The sequence below is a fragment of the Protopterus annectens genome, chromosome 7.part0 (assembly GCF_019279795.1).
Source record: "Protopterus annectens isolate FY-2018-M chromosome 7.part0, PAN1.0, whole genome shotgun sequence".
Lineage (NCBI taxonomy): Eukaryota > Metazoa > Chordata > Ceratodontiformes > Protopteridae > Protopterus > Protopterus annectens.
Window position 1 is genome coordinate 1,751,358,873 of NC_056739.1, and position 24,435 is coordinate 1,751,383,307.

The 24,435-nt window shown below is 39.0% G+C and overlaps 1 protein-coding gene across 7 annotated transcripts in view; it reads right to left on the reverse strand.

Moving 5' to 3' along the window:
• Window positions 1-24,435, reverse strand: part of ZNF710 (zinc finger protein 710) — a 914,149-nt gene that overhangs the window by 406,201 nt on the left and 483,513 nt on the right. For 2 of the 7 annotated variants that reach the window (XM_044078290.1, XM_044078295.1), the window contains one exon: window positions 17,680-17,749. The exons of the other annotated variants lie outside the window; for them this stretch is intronic. The gene's annotated coding sequence lies outside the window, so the exon portion shown is untranslated. The remainder of the gene's footprint in view (window positions 1-17,679; window positions 17,750-24,435) is intronic. 7 annotated transcript variants of the gene reach the window in all.

Consider the following 24,435-nt stretch of genomic DNA (forward strand, 5'->3'; position numbering starts at 1 on the left):
AGGAGATTTGTGGAGCGAGAGGAGGAGAAGAGGATGTATGGGTGAAGTGTTGCCCGCGACCAGGTGTGGGTGGCAGATATGAAGACACCAGAATCAGGCCCATTACTCACCGAGGTCTTTGCGGAACCGAGTGCATTTGATTCCCCTTGCTATAGAGTGTGAATACCGTGTGAATCGACTTCAGGAAAGTGAGTTAAATAAGACTGTTGAGTCCTTGCCACCTTACCATAGCCTTCCACCGGAAACCCTGGTACCTGGTGATGTTGTGAGGACCAGATCCGGAAGAGTCGTTAACAAGCCAAACCGGTTGGACTTGTAGAGATGAGTCCGCATATAGTACTGTCTTTTGTGGTGTAGTACTGGGAACAATGGTTAAGTGAGCATTCTGTGTTGATGTTCCAAGTTTGTGGGGAAGTGGGGGAAATTGAATAGATCCTGGGTTGTATTAAGAGAAAGAGGGTCTTAAAGGAAAGGAGATGTGGTGTATTCAATGGACTGGGTCATGACGTGAATGCGTGATGACAGGAGGTTAGGTTGTTCAATAAAGGTTATGTGAGTTGTCCTGCGTGTTATTTGTAAAGGGTAAAAAGAACACGACAAGGACAATGACAAACAAAACTGTATCTAACCACATAACTGCTGATGGCAAACAAAGCAATTGCACAAAATCATTCCCAGCTACAGAGTAATGGGCCTTGTTCAGAACAAAAGCTGCAGACCTGAAATACTCTGGCATTAATTAAAATTTAAAGAAGTAATACAACAGAATTGTAATTAAATTATTCTACTCATCTTCTGCTCAAAGTATTTTTTCTCCAGGAATTTATCAGGAAATCATGACAGAGTGGGAGGTAGATTTACTGCATTCTGCTCCATACAGTCTTATTTATATGTAACTGGGAGTTGGCATAATTGTTAAGGTGTTTACTTCCCAGACACAAGGTGCAAGGTTTAATTCATATCTTACAGGAAAAATGGCTAGGCTTAAAATGGCCAACTATAGCAGCTAGTCTGGTATTTACATATGACAGCCCAATGGGGTTTTAGCACAGCAATATTTGCTAAACTGGTACACAGCCTGTCAGTAATACTAGCATTTCTTTATTTAAAAATAAGGCTAATCTGGTAAACATGCATGCTGTTAAACTCTTGTACTTAGATTACCAGAAATTTAGAAGCCAACATATCATTTGTTTCCCACTGTAAACATTTAACTCACTTCAATTTCACAGCACTGAAGAGTACTTTTTTGGCTATCTGTATACCAGGTTGTAGAGTTTCTAAATAAGTGGAAGTAAGAACTGCATTATGTCTGCTATAACCAGCTGTTATAGACAACTGACAGCATGCAATGCTGCTGAGAATTCCCAGAGTGCTCTGCGGCATGGAGTAACTGACAATCTATTTTTTTGCCTGAGTGGGATAGTGCAAATGTGTACAACAAACCAAGAGATCATTGCAAACTTCCTTTTTATTTCACATATTTTCACACAATACATCCATATGCACTATTTTCTGGCTATCATAATGCAAGGCTTTGGTTGGCTTAATCCTTGTGTGTGATGGTGGCCAGCTGCGTTCCTGTAGTCTGTAGCTGGCCTTTCATTTGTTACTGAAGGCTAGTACACAAAGGAAGCACCACAGAACGTAACAGGCTAAGATAAGTGGTGTATAACAAAAATCTCTTTTATTAAAATTTTTTATGTACTTTATCAAAAAAAAATGGCATACCTAATTCACAAAAGAATGGTAGAACTCAAAAGATACTCAAATGAGAGTAGGAAAATAATGATCTATGTCCACCACTTTGGTACTTCTGCATTCTTTATGAAGTTGTATAAATTAGATAGTGGTACAAGATACAGCCAGGTCAGCAAGGAATGCTATCAGGGAATATTCATACGATCACTGCTAATTTACAGTTTGTTGACTGGATTAGTACCACTAGGTCAGTGGGCTCTTTTCAGGGAAGACCCATGGTGGTATTCATACTGACTTGTTGAAAATAGGTTAAGGCATCAGGGAACTTTCCATCCTAATGCCATGGGATATTTTACATCTACCTGAGTAACCGCCAACTCAAATAGATGGGGCTTTGGTTTAATGTCTCATCCAAAGAACAGCACACTCAGGAAAGCAACAAACCCCTTATGCTACACTGCAGTGTCAGCTCTGGAAAACTAATCCAACTACTTGGTGTGGGAAGAGAACCTACAGCCTTCTGCTCTCCCAACACCAAAGATGAATGTGCTACTTGCTGAGCTACTAAGACTGTCTTCATCACTTGGGAGTGGGGGGCATGTAATGGTTAGTTGTGAATGAAAGTTCATTTGAGTCAGGAACTTCGAATGTGCTTAACATTAGATCTATATTTCAAGGATTGGGTGTCCGATCATAATCAGGCTGCTATGTGATGGAGACGTGGATGTCAAGAAATTCACCTTGAGCAAAACTCGAGGTGAATAGCTTGACATACATTTTGAGAGCAGATAACCTGGGCTATGAGAAACCAGATCATAATACTTTGTTGTGCACAGGGCATTACTTGCTGTTAACGGACTATAAAAGCCGGAGGGAAAAAAGTGCAATAGCGCTAAGTATTTTACAGTTTTGAAAGTTATAAAGCAACCTTTGCTGTCACATGGGAAAGCAGCTACCACAGAACAGTATCCAGAAGATGTCTGGATAGTAACTGTGGTGCTCCAAGCAATAAATGATAGTAAAACTGCTGGTAGGATGGATTACAATTCTTCCAACTATGACATCTACTTGCAATGCAGGAAACCGTGTGGCTTTTTTTTTTTGGGGGGGGGGTGATAAGTATTTTATATTCAGTAAATGAGTACCTATACTTATCTGTCAAAGTACAAGTAATTCATGCTTTATGATCAAACACTTACATTTTGAGTACATCTGATTGAACAGACTGTATTGTCTCACTTTCTGGACCCATGCTAAAACTTGTTTATTGTGAAAGTGTGTAATTTGTCCCTCTGCTGAATCCATGTTAAAGTTCACATGAGAGTTGCAATGGGTTGTATTTCAACAGCTTTTCTCAACTGTTAGACATTTGAAGTGTTTTTTCAATGAAATATATACTCCTTAAAGAACACAACCCTAGAATGCAGCATTTGCATCACGTGGGATGAAGGTACATATTTCCACCACTGAAGACTCTTACCTGAGCCAAGTTTAAACATTTGTATTACACTATCTTTTCTTTCCAGACTGTCAAAGTGTCAAATATCATTGCTACTGACTTAATTTGCTTTGGTTAATAAATTGGTGTGCAGTAAAGTATACTTTTTCCACTGAATTTACCAATATCTATAGCACTGTGATGCATTCGATAAAGATGCCAAAAGCATTTACCATTGAGTTTAAAAATGCTAACCACGGCTAATAACAATTGCACTTACTGTTATTCAGTATGGTGATGATGAAATAAATGAAAAAGCTGTGCGAATATGAACAGCATCTGTGTAAGTGGAGTAAGCCTGTGAATGGCAGCCCATGACATTTCTCATTAGATCAAGCAAGTCTTTGGCCTTTTGCTAAAAAAAACTACAGGAAGACTGCAAAGTGAGGTGTGGAAAGCAGTAGCAGATAAGATGTAAAATTAGAAGCTACACTTCTTACAGCTTCATTATCACAGCACTGAAAAAAGCAGGCCAGGCACTCTTCTGTCATTTCTTTACAAGAATGAAGAACAAGCTGTTTCTCTTGAGGAATAAAGGCAGGTGTGGTTACAGCTTTACATGCTACTCCACCCCATCTATGAATAAAGCTGTTTTTGAAAGATATTCTTCATTAACTGATACTATTAAATAAGTACAAAAGCATGGAGTTAATCGCATGTAAAGAAATGACATTTAACAAACGGCATATTGGTCAGGATTTCGAAAAAAAATCACTTACACAGGAATGTGAGGGAAATAAAGCACAATAAGTACAGTGTGATCTGATAGTGACAAATTATGCAGTAGAAGTGATATCGCTCAATGGGGTCTGACTATGTAGTCAGTTCGCTGATGAGAAGTAAAGCACATTTATGTCTACTTACCAAAAATGTAGATGTTTGTTTACCTTGACTGTTACAGTAACAATGCCTTGGAATACCTATTGTGTAAACCAGTGGCTGGCCCAAATACCACATACTTTTTCCTCCTCCTCCTAATGGGTTAGCAGATGCCCTCCTCTCAGATGTCAGGGTATAAAGGTTCTCAGCTGGCATCATTTTCTCAGGTCCCTAACCTGACCATCAGTCTCTCACTCTTCTTATCTTAGGCCAGGAGCAAAAAGCACCCATACTGTAAGGGAAAGGGACCTGAAAGCAGAAAGGGAACTAAGGATTAAGGGGAAAGGGAATAAGGTGCCCACCTCAAACCAAAGTAAGAAAAGGGGAAAGGGGGAGGCAGGGAGGGAAATACTACTGCAACAGTGAAGACTCTCGAAAATCTACATTTATGGTAAGTAGACACAACTGTATTATGTTTACTGTGTTTCACTGTTGCAGTATTAACTCTTTGGGAGAATTCCCAAAGCTAAGGATGGGAGGTTGGAAAAGAGCAGAGGTGAAGCTAGGTGGCCCTGCAGGACTGCAGAGGCGAGACTCATTTTTAGCTCTAGGAAATAGAGGAGAGGTTGTAGTGTTTGGTAAAGGTGTGAACAGAGGGCGAAGTGGCTACCTTCAGGATTTCCTTTGTAGTTATACCTCTGCTGCAGGCAGCAGTAGCCAAAGTAGCTCAAGTGGTGTGTGTTCTAATATGTTGTGGCACCGGTTTTCCATGATGCTTGCAGCAAAACCTGACATAACTGGAAATCCATTTGGAGACAGTCCGCTTGTTAACTGGGCTGCCTGTTTTGCTAGGTATATAGGCCTCAAACAATTGGTCTGATTTTCTGAAATATTTTGTCCTATCCAAATAATACTGGAGTAGCTTATTGACATTCAAAATGTGAAGGATTCTCTCTCCCTTGTTTTGTGGTTTAAGGAAAAACAAGGATATGAATGCTTTGACTCAATGAGATCTCTGTGACAACTTTAGGCATAAAAGATGGATTGGTGAAACCTGGGGAAGGATCTGTATGCATAGGAGCTTGCAGCTCAGAGATATTCCACTAACTGAGGTGATGGCCATTAACAAAGTTTTCTAAGTAAAGAATTTCATATCTGCAGACCCTGTTGGTTCAAAAGGTGGAAAAGTAAGTGCCAAGACAAAGTTAAAGGTCTCAGGAAGGAGCAGGAGCTCTTCTTGACAGCACGAGACACATAGAATCCCTAATGACTGTCTAGTTTTATCAAAAGGGTGCCTGGTTTCCATAATTTTATACATGCCATCATGTCCCAGAATATTGACATTTCCTTCTGATTGATGTGGGTCTGAAGAATAGTAGACTCCCATAAGCTCTGAACTTGAAGGCTGCTGGAATGGGCACACCATGCTGTGTCTGAGACATCTGAGGTCATGACCTGATTGCCTGATATGAATTGAAAGGGGACTCACTTGTCTTGAAGGCAGGCTTCTATCCAGCAATTAATTTTCTTTTTCAGGCATGGGAGAAGCTTTATTTTGTGGTTCAAGTGTGTTGGTGCTGACACCATGTGTTATTCTATATACTAATGGATTTTCCTCATGTGCAGTCTAGCAAGGGTATCATTAGAATACAGGATGCAAAACCCCTATATTCCTCAAACATATATATACATATATATATATATATATATCTTCAATATAAATATGAACTCTGAGATCATCACACCCGGAAAAGAGGGAATATTCCAAGAAATCACAATCTTGGATTTATTATATGTAAATCAGCATTTTCAGTCAGTCTCGCTATTCCAGAACTCACACTAACAAATCTCTGATCATCAAACCGTTATCTACAGAAATCATATGACATATGCTAGCTGGTAGCAGGGCAGTGAATGCCACAACAGAGTCATGTGACAACCACAGGCATGAGAAGAGGGAGGGTTACTTGGTGTGTGAAGGAGACAAGGTGAGCTGGGCACACAAAGTAGCAAGCCTAATCAAGCCATTACATACCACCTTAAAGTAAAGTAACCTCACCGTGCAAAGGGCTCCAGCTGTGGTACACAGTGGATGAGGTTTGGTGTAGGATGCACACCTTATATCTGAAACAGGTCACGTGCAGTTATTTGAGGCACATGTTGATTGTGCATTATTGGGCATTGACTAGTGTAGGTGGGTGCAGGGTACATATGACAACACAGTCTGCTCCCATGCTGCTCTACTGAACTGCTATGGGGCATGGTCTGTGACACTGTGGTATGGCAGGAACAACAGATCAGACAAACACACCTATTGCAGGGTTACAGATATGATTCTGAACGACAGTACAGCAACTATTGTGGGGCACTGAAACACAGGCATAGCTAGGGTGGGGCAAAGGAGGCAGCTGCTCCAGATGCAGCGTGTTAGGAGATGTGATTGGCAAATGAATGGGTGCTACATAAACCAGCTATAGCTCTACACTGAAGCATCATGTTTATCATGTACAATGTGCTTCTGTGTCCAATTCATAAGGCATAGGAGTCTTCTGGATGCCACCATTACAGAGCAAGATCCATATCTATGAATCACAATCCTGAACGGCTGCATACTAAACATAGTGTGTGTATGCCTCTGCGCACTGTGTGTATAAATCCAGGCCCCACCTCTGCCCAATGTATGTATGAACCCAGGGCCCATCTCTGCCCACTATGTGTATGAACACAGGATCCATCTCTGCATACTACATGTATGAACCCAGGGCCAGCCTTTTTCCACTATTTAGGTTATGTAAATAATATTTTCCTCCCAGTTTACTAAATCCTTTACTTGGGAGAAGGGAAACTGCAAGGGGAAAAAAGTCATCCCATTAACAGAAGCAGAAGTAGGGATAAAGAAACATCATTCTGAGAGCTTTTTTTATATCTGCTAGGGGAGATGACCAAAAGTATTTGTGGTTCTTGAAATCTAACGATCTAGTCAAAGATGACATATGCCCTCTCCTGCAGGCTATGAGCCTGTGTGACAGGCCTATACCAGATTGCTGCTGGTGAAAAGGTCTTATACTACAAAACGGTAGACTTTTTCTCTGTCCAGACATGTCAACACCAACAACATACAGAAAGTCCATAGAGAAATCTAAAAAACATCTCCTTTGTTTTACAGTTTTTGGTTCTGTGCTGGATCAGAGAATCAACATTCCAACCAAAAAAAAAAAAAAAAAAAACTAAAGTAACTGGAAGACTTCCATTCTGTTTAACAGAACACAGGACAAGGCTACAATTTTATCTGTGCCAGCCTCTGATTATAGCTGCAGATGCATCCAAGGTTTAGTAAAAGAAGTTCATAAACAAATTTCAACAAATGGGAAACGTTTTACAGACATAAACAAGATAGTCACAACGTTTTGAGTATTTTTCTTAGAAATAATGACATCCAACATAAGCCAAGTGCACCTAATTATCTCATTCTTATTATAAACTGTTACTATAGGCACCCATGGCTCAAATAGAGATGGGCAGCCTGTAAACCATCCACTCTCCCTGGCCCTTGCTTCTAAACGTTTCATTTCCCAAGCCCCAGCTTACTCTTATCAAGAGTACCAGAACCTGCCAGAGATTTGGGATGAGTGGTTGTTAGTGTAGTACTCACCTGTGAACCAAAGGAACCAGAAAAGTGAGTGCTCTGAGAGAAGTAAAATTTAAGACATTTTTCATAACTGTCTTACATAGACACACAAATATTTCAGACATGGGCAATAATGTCCTTCTAGTCTGCCAACAAACCAAAACAGTCAACCCCATAATACATGTCCAAATTGTTCTTGAAAAAATGTAAACTTATGCTGCTTTAATATAGTTTGTTTATATAGGCCAAGCATCAGCTACTCTCTGGGAACCAATTAGTACCTCTCTCATTCTTATGTGATCTTCTGTACAGGTTGTCAGATGCTTCTCTCCTGCTATTTGATGAACCCAAGCATTCCCAGGGACAGATCTCCTTAAATTCCATACATACCTGATGAAGTGCATACTCCGGGCTCTCTATATATGACACCTCACAAGTTCAGACATTTTAATCTTTCATAAAAGCTTACGCTGTCACATCCATGGACACTTTTGATATATTTTCACTGTACAGTTTCGAGTTTTCTTATGCAAGTTTGCTTACAAGATTTTCATATTATTTCATATTATTATTTTTTACTCTAGTTTGGGTCTAATACAACTTACAATGATTTCAGCATTTCAGATTTTCTAGACTTTATAAATCTTTTTATGTAACCTACTGTTTCAAAGCTATTACTAGCCAACTAGTTAATATGATAAGGAAACACTCAGAGCTGGTTCTACATACCAATCTCCTTAAATGACTCTACAGTTTCAATCACTGTGTTCTGTACTGAATATTCACCATTCAATTTATGCAATTAAATCTCATTTGCTTAGCTGTTGATGTATTTGTCATCATATTATCTCTTCCTGTGACCAAATGGTCAATTTTGTAAAGTTATTTTGCAAACATCTTGGAAATGCTGGAAACTTGGAAGCTTGAAAACAATGCATTTGGTCTACATTTTGTATCTAGGGAAGTACATTTAAAATACATTTAAATCAGTTTTGCATGCCCCTGTTGTGTTTGTTCTGCATATGAAGTTAAAGCGATTAAATTATGACATTTTTACAGCAGCAGTGCATTTTAATATAGTATTTTTTCAAAAAAATTATCAAGATTTAACAATTAGATAAAATCTAACAATTAATGTATATAGTAATTAGTTATTTAAACAAGTAAACAGATTAAAAAAAACACACACACAACAAAACCAACTATATACAAAGGTGTCTACTGTATTATTTATTTGTTTGTTTACCAGGAAATTCCGACTAGACACAGGTCCATTTTCAGCGGAGGCCTTTCCAACAATAACACAGAAAAATGAAGTGGGTCCCCATACCCAAACTCTTAGGTGTGACAATAGATGAAAATCTTAAATTTGATCTTCATATACAGAACAATATTTAAAAAAAAAAAAATCAGAAACTAGGGATGCTCTGCTGCACAACCTTTTTCTAAATACAGCTACCAAAACCACCCTCACCACCACCACCACCTACCTAAAACCTTCACAACTGTATGGAACTCCTATTCTCACCAGCCTCCATGTCTCACTAATATCAAAACGGGAATCATGCTACAACAAAATTCCTAAACTTGCAACTAGTGCGACTTACTACATTCATCACTGTACTACCCTGCTGTCTCTTAAATGGCTTGAACTACCACACCATCTTAGTTTTTTACAAGTTATAACTACCCACAACTTAATAAACTCAGTGCCTGCCTTCAATTCTATACACCACAGTAATCTACCTAAAAGGCCTCTAAGATCAGAGGACAATCAACTCCTTTCCATGCATAAACACAGTAAATCAGCTGGACAAAGCCTTTATTTCTACTCTGTGGCCAAATCATGGAACACCCTAACTACAACGATCACAGCCTCTTGTGAGACCAGCATTTGTATTGTATACACAAGGGTGATTCTAAAAACACATTGACGAACCACTCTTTGGAATGTACTGGTTTTAAAAAAATGTGTTTATTTTGGAGCAGGACAGGCTTACGCACTAACAGGGGATTGGCAAAATTGCTTGGTGGAATGAAAGATGTTCTGGCAATTAAAGTTAAATGTGGCCAACACCCCGGGTTTAAACAAGTGCATTTCTATTTACAGTGAACTCAAAAGAAGGGCTTCTGTTATATGATATCCAATCTGGAGTTTTTACTTATTACTTTAAACTTATGAATATGTATTAATTCATCATTTCCAGGGGGTGTGGATGATGAGTTTTACGTATGGTAGTGTGATTGGTTTGAAGTTGGGTGCCGGGCTGGCAACCAGACACCGTAAAAACTCTACTGCCAATCATGAGCAGACAGGTGATCCGCTGTGGCGACCCCTAACTGGGAAAAGCCGAAAGAAGAAGGAGAAGAAGTGTGACTGGTTTGAAACACAGGTGTGTTTGGTATTAGCTGTTCCACTGAATTTTTTAAACATGGTTCTTATTTATGGCACTTTGGTTCTGAGGATGTCTAAATCATAGACGAAAGTTCTTAACCAACATGTTTTTGTTTTAATTAATTAACGTGTTCTTAGTTTAAAAAAGTGTATATCCTGGACTTTGCAGCCACTCAGAATCCATTCTTTTTAGTTGTTTGTATTATTTTTACCAGTTCCGATACAGGAAGTTGTTCTTTTCATTTTGTGAGTGGAAATAATCTAAAGAAGTTGTTTAAACCCTTGCAGAACCAGACTATTATGATAGTGGACTGGCCACTAATAATGAGAAAGAGAAGAGTTGGATCCCGGAAACTACCGTCCCATCAGTCTGACAAGCCTTATCTGCAAGGCCATGGAGCGTATTATCATGGAACTTATAAACAAAGACATTGGCAACCTTCAAACACTGGACCCCACCCAGTTTGGGTTTGTGAAGGGCCAATCTTGTCTCCTGAACCTGATTGACTTCTTTGAATCAGTCTCCAGAGCCATGGACAAGGGTAAGGTGGTCCACACAGCCTATCTAGACCTTGCCAAGGCCTTTGACACCATCCCCCACTCTGGAATCATAGATAAACTCACTAAGTTGGGCATTAATCCCTATGTCACCCAATGGGTTGCTAAATGGCTTACTGACAGAACCCACACTGTAAAAGTAGCAGACTTCAAATCCAGCTCCAGACAAGTGACAAGTGGAGTACCTCAGGGTTCAGTCCTGGGGCCGCACTTGTTTGGCATCTACTTCTCTGAAGTACAGGTCAACACTAAGGGACTCTGGCTAACAAAGTTTGCAGATGACTGCAAACTGGGAGCCATTATTGAATCCCCAAATGATGTGGATACTCTACAAAAGGGCCTTACAGAAACAGATGCCTGGTGCCAGAGCCATGGGCTCAAGCTCAATGCCAAGAAATGTATTGTTATCCCCTTTGGGAAAAAACACGTATCCATGAATTACCATATAGGTGGCAGTACACTAAACACAGAAAGTGTGATAAGAGACTTAGGGACACAGGTGGACAGTGGTCTCACCTTCGATAACCACATCGCCACAACAGTCAGGAAATCCTTCTATGTGGCACACCTCATCACGAAGGGCTTTTCATCCAGAAAGAAGGAGGTCATTGTCCCACTGTACTCATCCCTCATTAGACCCATTATAGAATACAACGCCCCATTTGGTATGTACCTCTCAGGACATCTGCAGCAGCTGGAAAGGTCTCAGAAGTACCTCACTAAAAGAATCACAGGCCTAAAGCAGATGCCCTACGCTGACCGCCTTAAAAAACTCCAGCTATACTCTGTCACATATCGTCTACTCAGAGGCGATCTCTGCTTAACATACAAGGCCATGTCAAACCCAGAGCTGTTGGACATGCTACACTTAAAGAAATCCCAATCCCTCAGAGCTACACACTCCAGGGATCTAAACCTTGTCATCACAATAAACAAAACATGCTGGAGGGATAGGTTCCTGACCCAGAAACTCCCCAGACTCTGGAATAGATTGCCCATACATGTCACACAGAGTGCCTCTTTGGACCTCTTCAAGAGGAACCTTGACAATTGGATGGGAGAAAGGAAATTCACCCTAGGGATCACGTCAGTCGTCCTGCTAGACAGGGGTCCAGGAAAGTAAATAATGTGGGAAGAAATAGCCAGGGGAATTGTTATGGCTAGGCTTGTATAGGCCCTAGGGCTGATAGCCTAGTACCAACCTATGAACCTATGAGTAATGCTGCTAGTGCTATACAGCCCACTAGTGATTATGTCATTCACATGCAGGCAACTGCTATTTACTCATTTAGGTCAGGTAAGATAATTTACTGTCTTTGTTATGTGCTAGCATTGTGATAAGCAGTGAAGCTTGGGGTAGCCTCTCCCAGAAACTTAGGTCTATTGAAATATGATGACAAAGTAATTTTTAGTCATCGATAGACCCATCCATAACGCCTGTCTCCATTTTGTTACATGGGATTAAGATATCACATCAACAGTAACACTCATCTAGAGCCAATGTTGACACTGCTGGGTGGCTAGCCCTGCTGCTACTGTTCTTCTACTCTCCATACATGTATACACTCTCACACCTAAGGCCAATTTAGAGTGACCAGTCCACCTACTACATGACTTTGGAATGTAGGAGGAAACCAGAATACCCAGAGAAAACCCCATGTGAACACAGGAAAGACATGTACTCAGCACAGAAGACACCCCAGCTGAGGAGGACCTCTTGCTGTGAGGTTGGAATATTATCTGATAGGATGTCAGACATGGAAGCCAGGATTGCTAGGAGCTATGAATGTAACCCAGAAAGATAAATACTTAAAAGTCACCAGCAATATTTCAACTAGGGTTCAGTCCAGACTATAATCATTAAGGGACTGACATAAGGCTACCAGTTTAAAATGCAAACTTTTCCAGAAAAAGGTAGGGTTACCTCTCAACCATTAAGTGAAAATCTGGACAAAGCCAAAATAATGTGGGCAGAAAGGACAGAAATCAGGGACAGATTTTAAATATCACTCATAAGCTTATAAAGTTACTAGAATAACAGGTTTTGCTTTAGCTTACACTTTCTGGAGGGTATGAAGTCTGAAACTCCACCATATGTCTTTATTTGGTGACTTCAATCCTCAGTGATTTCCCAGAAAACTACAACTGTTATAAGGGACAGTCCAAAAACATGAGGCAAAAGTCTGGGCATTCTGTAAAAATCCGAACAGTTGAGAGGTATGAGGACAGGAGAAATGTACAGATGCACCAAGACCTGGAAGTAAAAGAAAGGCAGATAATATTATCTTGTAGATTTTATTTGTAAAGTATGTTCACACTTACTCAAAGAAAATAACTGTTACCTCTTTGTTACAGAGTAAATAAAATAATCTGTAACCATACAATCTGTTTTTACTGACTGGGTCTTTTGTTGTGTGGTCTTCTTACCATTTGAGTTAATTTATCACACAAGGTAAGAAACAGCAGTAGCCAACGTTGTTAAAATAAAAAAGCAATACTTATTAAGAAAAGATGACAAGTTTACAACTTTCAGGTAATTTTCCCTTGCTAAGAAGCAGTTTTAAAGAGATATGGTGTAAAAACCCACTACAGTAACATCACATTTTCTGAGTAAAAATGTTAAAACTGGAAAACAAGAACAAGTTAAATTAAAAAATTATAGAAACTGAAGAAATGTGCACAGACTGAGATAAAAATGCCGTTGGAAATGCAAAATCCAAATGTAAAACAAAACGACCAATGGAATAACACACTACCTGAAGATAAAAACTTGTTTTACTACCAAACAAAATAGGTAAACACTTTCACTTTTGCTTCATCAGACCATATGGTCTGATGAAGCAAAAGTGAAAGCGCTTACCTATTTTATGTTTTTAAGGACCAATTTTATCCAAAACATTCCTAGAACACATACGCAGATGGTACTTAAAGTACTCAGCACATGTATTTGTCAAATGGAAAGGAAGCACAGGAGTCATAACAACAAAATAGGGAGATAGTAAAAATGCCCATAGGCTTGGGGTGGGTAGAAATACAGATGGGAAGCAGGGGTGACAAGACAGTTTTGTCGACTTGGTGAACTTGATCAGGTACTGTGACTGCAACCTATCTCTGGTCACGTTGCTGAATGAACTGGCAACTATCAAGGCGATTGTAATGGGCCATTATATTGCATTCATAGAGAACGCTCAAAGAGTTTATAATCAGACTATAAGTAAATGAAAAAAATTGGAACAGGCAAAGCAAACTTTCACAATGAAAAAACAAGAACTTGAATGCTGCGGTCCTCCCTGCACCCCCACACCAAACATCTTTAAATATCCCAGCTGAACGAGTCAAAAACTGTGGGAGTAACAAGTAGTTTACTTACTCTCACCATTCTGCAATCTCATAACTGACTGTTCTTTCACATAATCAGTATATTAAATGCTCTCTCAACTGTCCTTGAGTTTGCCTTAAGTTTTGAAAGCCAAAAAGTGGATAGATTGGAAGTACATAGTCAGTATAAAGAAGACATGGTACGTAGTAGCAGTGCAAGACACATTTTTGAACTACACAGGAGAACTACTTACCATTGTTGTTTTAAATAACTTTGTAAACACAGAGATCAAATTTTAAGTTATGATCAATGACTATATCAAGTAATTTTGTGCGCTTTATTACCTGACAGAGTACCAGACGTTGACAAAATACTAAATCAAAAACAAAGTCAGGGTCTGATATGCTGTTAATGGACAACATGGCTTGTATTTTGTATGCATTTTGGAGAAAACTCGAGTCAAGTAGCAATGTTTGTAACTCAAGAGTTAACTTCTTTTAAAGATTTGGAGGAATACAAGATCAGACCATAGTAGTACTCCACAATGTGCACAACAGAGGAGTAGAAACCATGCTGTTGATGAATATATTAAAATAATAGTCCCTAAAGTTCTGGGAATGAGCACTGGGATACTCTTACAATGGTTCAGCTCATCCGACAGGCAGACTACCTGTGTGCAGTACAATAAATATCTTGTGAACCATGGACCAGGACTGATGCCTACATCTCTAAGACATAAGAAGTGTATACCAAATGTTTTCAGCTGCTCAAGGCAGATGAAGCAATAACATGCTGAGAATAAACTATTCTGTAGCTATTCAAAGCAGACTAGTAAAACTGTCTCTGTGGTGTGATCCAGGTGAAAAACCTGTTGGGTTACCGAGAGAAGGCTATGATAATTTAGAAAGTAGTGCATTACTTACGGACACTTTCTCAAATAGTTAACAGTACAACTGGCTGCTGACTGGACATTTCCAGGAATGAGCCCCCTTTGTAGAATAGCATCACAGATGACTGCTAACATTTATGAACATTAAGTTTCACTGACCACACAGTTGATCAACACTGAGATGGGATAATCGGTGCCTTCAATGGCCAAGCTAAGGTACTTCTTAAGGCAGGTGTTCTTTCAGCTTAGTAAGTAACTTCTGTGAAATTAGAAAGGTAGAATATGGAAAGAAAGTAAAAATACCAAGTGTCTCCTCTCTATATACGATGGTTTGTGGTACATAGGCGGGTAGAGGAAAAGATGTTACAGTTTTTCAGTTAAATTGTTAGCAATGTCAAGGACAGAGTGGTTTCGTAAAGGGCAAGGGTGGGATTTCCTTCCTGAGCTGAGAAGCTGTGCTATGTTGTTTCAAAAGACTATGTTGATGTTTCTTTTGTTAATTGAGGAAGAATCACTTCCTACAAGAGACATGACCTTGTTCCTAAATTCTTGATAAAAGGATGGAGAATGATTTTATTTGTTTTTTTTTTTTTTACTGAGACAAGCCTTTAGGCTTAATCACTTTGGTATAGACAAGCATCTAAAGTTCCAAAGTCTAAATGTTACAATCTTTAATCACCTAAACACTTTGGTATTAAAATAATAATAATAAACAGACAAGAATCAAGTACCATTTTTTTAAATTTGCCTTTTTATGTTTAATTGGTTCTTGTTATTTAAGTAAACCAAAGAACGAACTTTTGAAGTACTCAATAGAATTATCTAGGATAAATGAAATAAGCAGTGGCAAACGTTTTTATTAACATTATAAACATTTGAGCACTGAAATTTTTAATATTTCTTGTCAGGAAAAATGCTGTATTTATTTCTTTACTATTTTTATTATTTAATTTTTACTATCAAATGATCCTGCACTGCAAAGACAGAAATATGACTTCTACCAAAGGCTAATATAAATGCCTCTCAACCTCTTGGTGCTAGAAATCTAGACAAAGCCTGACAAAATGGAGGAACAAAGGCCCAAAAATAGGGACAGATTTTAAATATTACTCATATAAACTTAGAAACTTGCTAGAATAACAGTGTTTGTGTTAACATGAATTTTCTGAAGGATTTGAAGTCTGAGACTCAAATACATGTCATTATTTACGGATGTCAATTCTCAGATCATCCCAGTAATTTGCCAGAAAATTACTTTTATGAGAAACAGACCAAAAATATGAAGCAAAAATCTGGACATTCTGTGAAAATCTGGACAACTGAGAGGTACGCATAATGCCTGTGCTGGCTATGTTGTTGGATAAGAACATAAAAACAGCCAGGGACACTTACAGCTAGTTAGGGTGCGTACAAGTGATGCTGTTCATTTCAGACACAGTAAACTGGTTTAAGAACTGGTGAATTTTACTATCAATAGTTACTGATCAGTAAATACAGAAGTCTTCTTGTACAAGTTACTCCCTCTTAATTTTAGATGCTAACCAGAAAAGAAATGTATTCTGCCAAATATTTTGGTACCCCTAGAATAATGTACATACAACCAAGCAGTAAATGATCTGAAATTAATATGTTTATGCTAGAATGCCTCTAGTATAAAATCCTTCTAAACTGTGCCAATGAGATGCAGAAAGGGGAACAGGTAGCTAGAAAGTACTGACAAGCTAGGAGACACACGCCTTGGATGGAGCTACATGAGCAGAAATCACTAAATCACATTAACAAGATTACATGTATGTAAGTATTATAATGCATTTGTTGGTGGAGCCTCAGGGTAGAGGAAGCCATGAGGTGTGTAAGGTGAAAAACTGTAAAGCAAACAATTAAAAAGTAAATATCTAATAGAGTAGAGATGTACTGGAAGAGAATATACAGGACTGGCTTGTGGTTAGAACAGGCTAGGCAGTGGAATATGGCTCCATGGTATCCAGCCTTTACTACAACACAGATGATCCATGTTCAGTTAGCATGTAGGGGTGCCACAGGAACCAGGCAGAGGAAGACTTGTGTAAGTGGCTGAAGATGGCTTATCCATTTTGGGGGAAGGGAAGCAGATTAGCTCACTGCTTACGCTATCCCATACAGGAGTGTGGCTCTATGGCCATGGCTGTACAGGCTGCTGTGGCTCCATACTGCACTCAGTGGAGTGCTGCACTATTAGGAGGTTACCATGTATGGTCACACAAACACACCCTTAATATGCAGCCAACCTTTCTACTAAATCAACTCCCTTTCAAACTAACCTCTCCTCTCTCATCCTTATTCACTACACCCCCTCTAGCAAATCTTTCGTGCTTGCTTTTTAAATCCCAGCTACCAAAGCTAAATCCTCTGAAAGTCCTCAAACTGCATTTAAAAGGTTTTAATTAGCCCCTTTTTGGCACAATGCTCTCACTATATTTCATACTCTACCTACCTAAATGAATTTCCTCTAACAAATATCTTGATCAAAATGTTTTTTTTTCTCTCTCAATATTCTCTGACTCTAAAGAGTGCACATTGTCATTAGTTAACAATGATGTACTATTCTAGTTACTGTATCATTGTTATTTAATATTTATAATTGTGCAGTTTTTCTCCTCATGGCTCTGCTGAAAAAGGGCAACAGCTCAGTCCAACTATCCGGGTCAACAAATGTCAAATAAATAAATCATTGTGGAAGTCATAAAGCACTGAAGGGGTAGGAAGTTATGTGCTGGAGACTACAAACCATCACATTAGTCTCATCCAAACCACCATTTCCCATGGGAAAAAAAAGTGCTGACAGGGGTCCCACACCCAGAGAAAAATTACAAATAGAGCATAGGGTACTCACCCTGATTAAGAAATGCACAGGTCTGCCTTTCATCCCTCAAGTGGATTGAGTGAATGATGGGGAAGGTAACCTGAAGTGATGATGAAGAGGGAAGAGTAAAAAAAAAAAGTTAGAAAAAAGGAGGTCTGAGACTACAAGTAAGAATAAACAGGCAACTTGATGTATACATACATTCTGAGTCAGCAGACACTAAAGCATTTTTAAAGTAACTAGGACAGGTACAATATTAATATACTACCTTGTGACTGTAAGCATGCATAATTCCTGTCTCAATGTCACCAGTACCACAGATCTTAACTCATTCTGAACTTCTATCACAGAAGATCAACAACAAAACAATGTAGTGCAGCATTTTTATATTAAATATATAAACCTTATTACTAGATCAGTAAACTAAACTTCTGAAATAGGAGTCAAAAGCAGTTTTCAAAATGGATTACATTATTGTACTGGATCTACTAATAACAGGTAACAGAAACTTCACAAAATAACTAGTACATTTATTTTCTCTTATGATGTAAATAGGCCTACTTTAATTAAACGGAAGCGGAAACCGTCAAATACGAATCCGTCGACACAAACAGCGAAACGCGATAACGTCGAACACGCAAAACTGCAAAATTTAAACATCGAAACCGCAATAGTTGGCCAACCCCACTGCCTGTAACATACTACCTACGCAAACACAACAACAAAAAACACACACATACACTAATCAAAACCCTACTACTAACACTAAATTAAAGCACCAAAACCCCACTTGTAACCCTACACTAAACCCCACATACACAATTATCTATGCACTACCCTTAACCCCTCCCTAACCCTAAGGTCCGTAACTACTGCACACTTACCCTAGAAAACTATACCCACACAAAGTAAATATTCCACACGCATACACTTAACAAAACCCTACACTAAACCTTACATACATTACCTATCTATGCACTTACCTTAACCCGCAACCTAACCCTAAGGTCCGTAACTATCGCACACTTACCTTACAGAGCTATATTGCAGACGGGCCAACTATGACAATTCGACATTTCCAATTTCGCTATTTAGTGCGTTTGACGTTTCCACATTTCGCTGTTTGTGTGTTGGCGGATTCCGCTTTCATTTAATTAAAGTAGACCCATGTAAACTACTACTTTTATTTTTTTAATACTCTCAACCCCATTCAGTGTCAGGTTGAGCTCTGCTTCTGCGCTTGCTTGTGCCTCAATTCTCTGTTTGCTCCTTTTTGAGTACTCCAAGTGTGACCTTTTACTGCGTGAGCCCTGACTCCTCCAAAAGTTGACCTCAGAACATTTAGTGTCAGTAGCTCAACAAGCAGTGCATTTGCCTTGGGTGCTGAAAGATCAAAAGACTGTGGATTCTGTTCCTACCAGGTGCTGGGATTAATTTTCCAACACTGACACTGCAATGCAGCATTAAGGAAGTGCTACACTTCTGAGAGTGCAGTCCTTCAGATGAGATGTTAAACCAAGGTCCCATCGGTTGGAGTTGGTGGTACCTTATATGGATGTAAAAGATCTCACAGCTCTTACTGAAAACAGCAGAGGAAGTGTACTTAGCCAAATTTCAATTACTCAATAAGAATGCTTCCTTAGGTTTCCCTTGAAAAGAGGCCACTGGCCTAGTGGAACTAGGCCAGTTAACCAAACATATATAAGTAAAAATAAATACCAATTACTAGGCCCAGGGAGTGACAATTACTAGGCCCAGGGAGTGAGAGCTCTGATACAAAGCCACAAGCACAGAGCATGGGAACTGCCATACTTGTAACAGCTAGTCAACTAACTATCCTAACAGAAGAGATAACTACAGTGGTGTCAGGATATAACATGCATTAAACCTGATATGTCCTGAGAGGGTCCAGGTTTCCAATAGAGGTTACACAAGAACCAGCCCCCCCCCAGAATAAGACAGCTGGCTGATGACCACTTCATCCTATCCCCCTGCCAGCCCTACTGGAAACACAAGTGTGGTTCTAAACTCAGGCTGCCAGCAGCAAAAATGGACACCATGCATCTAGATCATTGGGCTGGACAAATCATTTCTTTTACTTGGATGAAATAGTTAAGGGGTAGTTTGTGCTGCTGCCTCTTGGCACCAGAGTCTATGGCTTGATCCTAGCTTCTGGATCTTGTCTGAGTGAAGTCTGCATGTTATCTTTGTCTTTATGGATTTCCTTACAAAGATATGCTACTTGCATTGATAAGCTACTCAGAAAAAATACTCCTAATTCTAAACTGTGACATTTTTCTGTGTAGGTTAACTTATGTTAAACAGCATTCTACTCAAAAAGATATAACTAGTTAACAAAACACAAGAAAGATTCACAACTATTCTTACATTCTGCATCAGTACACTATTAATCTGCTGCTACATCCTACAGTTCTTCTCTTGTAAATATGTATTTTCTATTTATTAATTCTTCCTACATGCATTCTACTTACATACTATTCTTGTTTTGTGTTCTCAGATGGACTTGATTTGATTATGCTATTAGTACTACCACTGGGCAAATCACTAGTTATGTCCTGGGAAAGCTAAACTAGCTGGATGGCTTTAACTTACTGGTTGCTGCACAGTGATTATTTTTTGAGTAACTGCAATACATTTGTAGAGATCCTGCAGCCCCTGCCATCCTAAAAGACAGGAAACTGCATCCATGTTTCATCCACCACAGTGAATCTTTTGCATATTTAAAAAAAACAATTCCTCTCACTTCCAGCTATAAGAAATCAAAACATGTCTGTCTCATAAAATTATTAGTAATTTATAAAATACGTATTTAAATAAAGCAGCACTACATGCCCATCCATCAATGAAATTATTTTTCTGAGCAAGAAATTTGCTATGGTCGTTTAATAAAAGTTTCCACACTCAAGTTATTTTTTATTCCAACAATCTAACAGGCCTTAGACAACGTCCTGAATTCCCAGCCCCTATTCAGACTTTAATCACAGTCCCTGTCTCTCCTTTATACTTGCTTTCCAGGTGTTTTTATCAGCCGCTTCAATCTTTTTGTCTCACTCTTTCTCCTTCTTCCCCTCCTCTCTTTCTCATTCTTCCCGTTCCCATGACAACGGTTCTCTCTCTTCAGTATGTGTCTATTCTCTTCTGCCTCTTATCATCCTTTCTCTTTCATCTCCCTATCTCACATCTGCTCTTTGCAATCCACACCCCTCTCCTTCCTCTTTCTTTAATCTCATCAAGTCTTTCATCTAGTCTCTACCTTTTTGCCTCTCTCCTCCTGGCGGTCTTTATTTCTCCTAGTGGAATTTTCTGTTTCATTTTCCCCTCACCAATTTCAGCAATGTTTAAAAGTAGTACAAAAGAAAAGGTAAAAAAAACACCCTCTGTATGTTATTAACAGGCTATAAATGCAACTTTAACATTATGAACAGGGGCATGTTTACACACGGTATATATTATTGCACAGATACGGTTTGCTTTGATTTTCATGGAAAGTGTTCCCATGCACATTACAAGATAATATATTCTCTCAGTGGAAAAAAATCCAGGCAGGACAAGAACATCCTTCCTTTGGTAAGTAGGGGCATCCAATTCAATTAATGCACCACACAAAATTAAGCATGTGGAAAGGTTTCTCACAGTCTGCTTGTCATGCAATGTGCAACACAGACTGGATATAAAGCACCCCAGACCAACAGTTAAAACAAGTTTTGTTAAACATATACAAGATGTACCGCTCATTTTCTGAAAGGTGTGCAGAAAACCGGTGCTCTATACTATCACATGCAATATAATCTGAAAATATAGCAAAGCCACAACATACCTCTCAACTTCTTTGTTCAATAATTTTGAGCAAAGCCAAAAATAATGAGGAAAAGCCCAACAGCAGGGGGAAATTAATCCTACTTTAATCTACTTAAAAAGCTAATAGAAAACATGTTTTGCATCAGCATACATTTTCTGAACAATTTAAAATATGAACCTCTAATATCTAGCACTTCTAACTGGAATCCTCAAAGATTTACTGAAAATTCAGCATTTTGTAAGAGACAGAGCAAAATTATGAGGCAAAATCTGGAACGTTCTGCAAAAGTCTGGACAGCTGAGAGGTAGGAGTCATAAATAAGGTACAGGCAAAACCCCTAAACCTAATCTTTGAAGTAATGTAAGCACCAAAGACATACTACATTGTTATGCCTCTTATAGCATAACTACAAATGTATTACACACACAGACACACACACACAGAAAACCAATCACACACGCTATTTGTTTGTGTTTTTCGGCTTTTCCCGGTTAGGGGTCGCCACAGCGGAACTCCAGTCCGCTAATGATTGGCAGTTGATTTTTACATACCGGCTTGCCAGGCCTGACGCACAACCTTCAACGAAGGTACACCAATTCACACGTCTCCACGCAGAAGACGCTCTAGCTGAGAATCGAACCGGACAGCGTCTTACTGTGAGGCGACAACGCTACCGCAGCACCACCACCGCGGGTTTACACACACTATATATATCCAAATACAACATTATATGGACCTACAGTATTTGGTTTCAAGCTACAGCTGCAGGTTTATGAAAAACACTGCCATATATTATGCATACATAGTAATATGATGAAATCAAAATGAACACAGTACACACAAAGAAATATATTAAGAATGCAACAACAGCAAACATTCATATAAACACTGCAGTACACATGGTGACTCAATTGTTAGTTTTCTGCCTCTTAATTCCAGGGCGTGGGGTTCACTCCTGACTTCCAGTCACTGTCTACATGCTCCACTTACCAGTTGTCTCCAAATTCCAAATAAGTGCTGGTTGAATAGCTACAAAATATTTTCTATCTATCAATGTGCGTGTGTCTATATACATATATATAGGGTTCCTATCAGACAGTCAAACTTCTGCAAGTCCAAACCTCATATGTTCGAGACCATAAGTTCGAATTTGCAGAAGTTCGAGTGTTTCAATGGAAATCTCCGTATGGGGAGGTTTCCGTTTTGTCTAATGTGGTGTGATGTCGGACTTGGTATATTTAAGTAGCGGGGTGTGTGCAGGGGTACTTGCATCCCTACTTACAACAGTTTATTTTGTTTTCTTTTTTTTTGTTTTTTATTCATAGACGAAGTTTTTTAACTTCGAACAGGATGGTTCGGACATTCCATGTTCAAAGTTATTAAACTTCGAATATGTAATATAGGCCCATAAATATGGATCTAGGACTTTTGATCAAAAGATCAAAAGTCCGAATCCATTATCACCGAACATACTTTACTGAAAGCGCTTTCAGCGAAAAAGCTCTTATGGTAAAGTATGTCTTAAAAAAAAAAAACAACATTAAACCTACTTCTATGCAGGGGGGGAAAGCCCCCCTGTGCCCCCCACACCCCCCTACTTTAATAATCTTACTCCGAGGTCACACTACAGTGGGGAGAAGGGAATTTTCCCTTATCCGCACTGTAGTATGACTGGCACAATGAGCATACTTATCCGAAAGTGCTGCTTCGGCAGCACTTTCGATTAAGTATGCTCAGTGATTTCTGCTTTGGTGGAAAGTGCATTCGGGGATCTGTACAGATCCCATGTGTGTATATATATATATATATATATATATATATATATATATATATATATATATACACACACACAAAACATATATATGTATATATAAGATGGCACAGTGGTGCAGCAGTAGCGTTGTTGCCTCACAACAAGAGATTCTCTGGTTTGATTCTCAGCTGAAGTGCCTTCATGCAGAGTCTGCATGTCCTCACTGTATTTGTGTGGGTTTCCTCCCATGTTTCAAAGACATGCATCTGGAGCGTTTCTCCCCAGACCTCCAATGAAAATTGGCTTTGTTCCAAGTAGGACTTTCCTGGTAAACAAATGTTAAATAAAAAAAAAAAAAAAATGTGTGTGTATATATATATATATATATATATATATATATATATATATCGCATCTATCGATAGCGGGGGGCTGTGCCCCCTCACATCCCCCCTAACTAAATATACCAACTCCGAGATCGCTGTACATTGGTGAAAGGACAGATCCCTGATAACGGCCACGTGAATTCTTTCCCAAGGAAAGAATTCGATTATTTGGCCATTCGCTATTGTAAGCTTTCGATGCTTAGGTGTTCGAATTACTAAAATACCGAACTTCACAATATTGAGACTGTAAACACGAACTATCACAATACCAAAAGTGTATATGTTCGACTAACAAAACATTGAATCCTTAAAACATCGACATTTTCTAAGGTGAGGTTACATTATTCCCCTACATCTTGCACATACACTGAAGTAAACCTGTGTAATATTCAATCCACAAACATAAATAGTTTGTGCACATTCTGTATTTCAGAACAGAATACAACATCTAATAACTTAAAGAACTCACTTAACACTTCACAACTGTTACACAAAGGGATATGCAGTACGTCTGAACCCCAATGGATGCGCATTAACAAATCCTGCCTTGATCAAGCCCACTACACAATAGTTTTGGAAATGTAATTTATTTATTTATTTTTATATTTTTTCAGGGGGGCTGTGCCCCCTGCATCCCCCACACCCCTTGCAAATTAAATATAGTAACTCTGAGATAGCACTACATTGAGGAAAAGGGTGAACACCCACAGCACGCCCACATCTGCGTGAAAACCGAAGCTCTATGTTTTAACTCACCACGCAAAGTATACTTTACCAAATTATATGTTCCAAATAATAGACATATCCTTCTATAATCACAACTTACTTT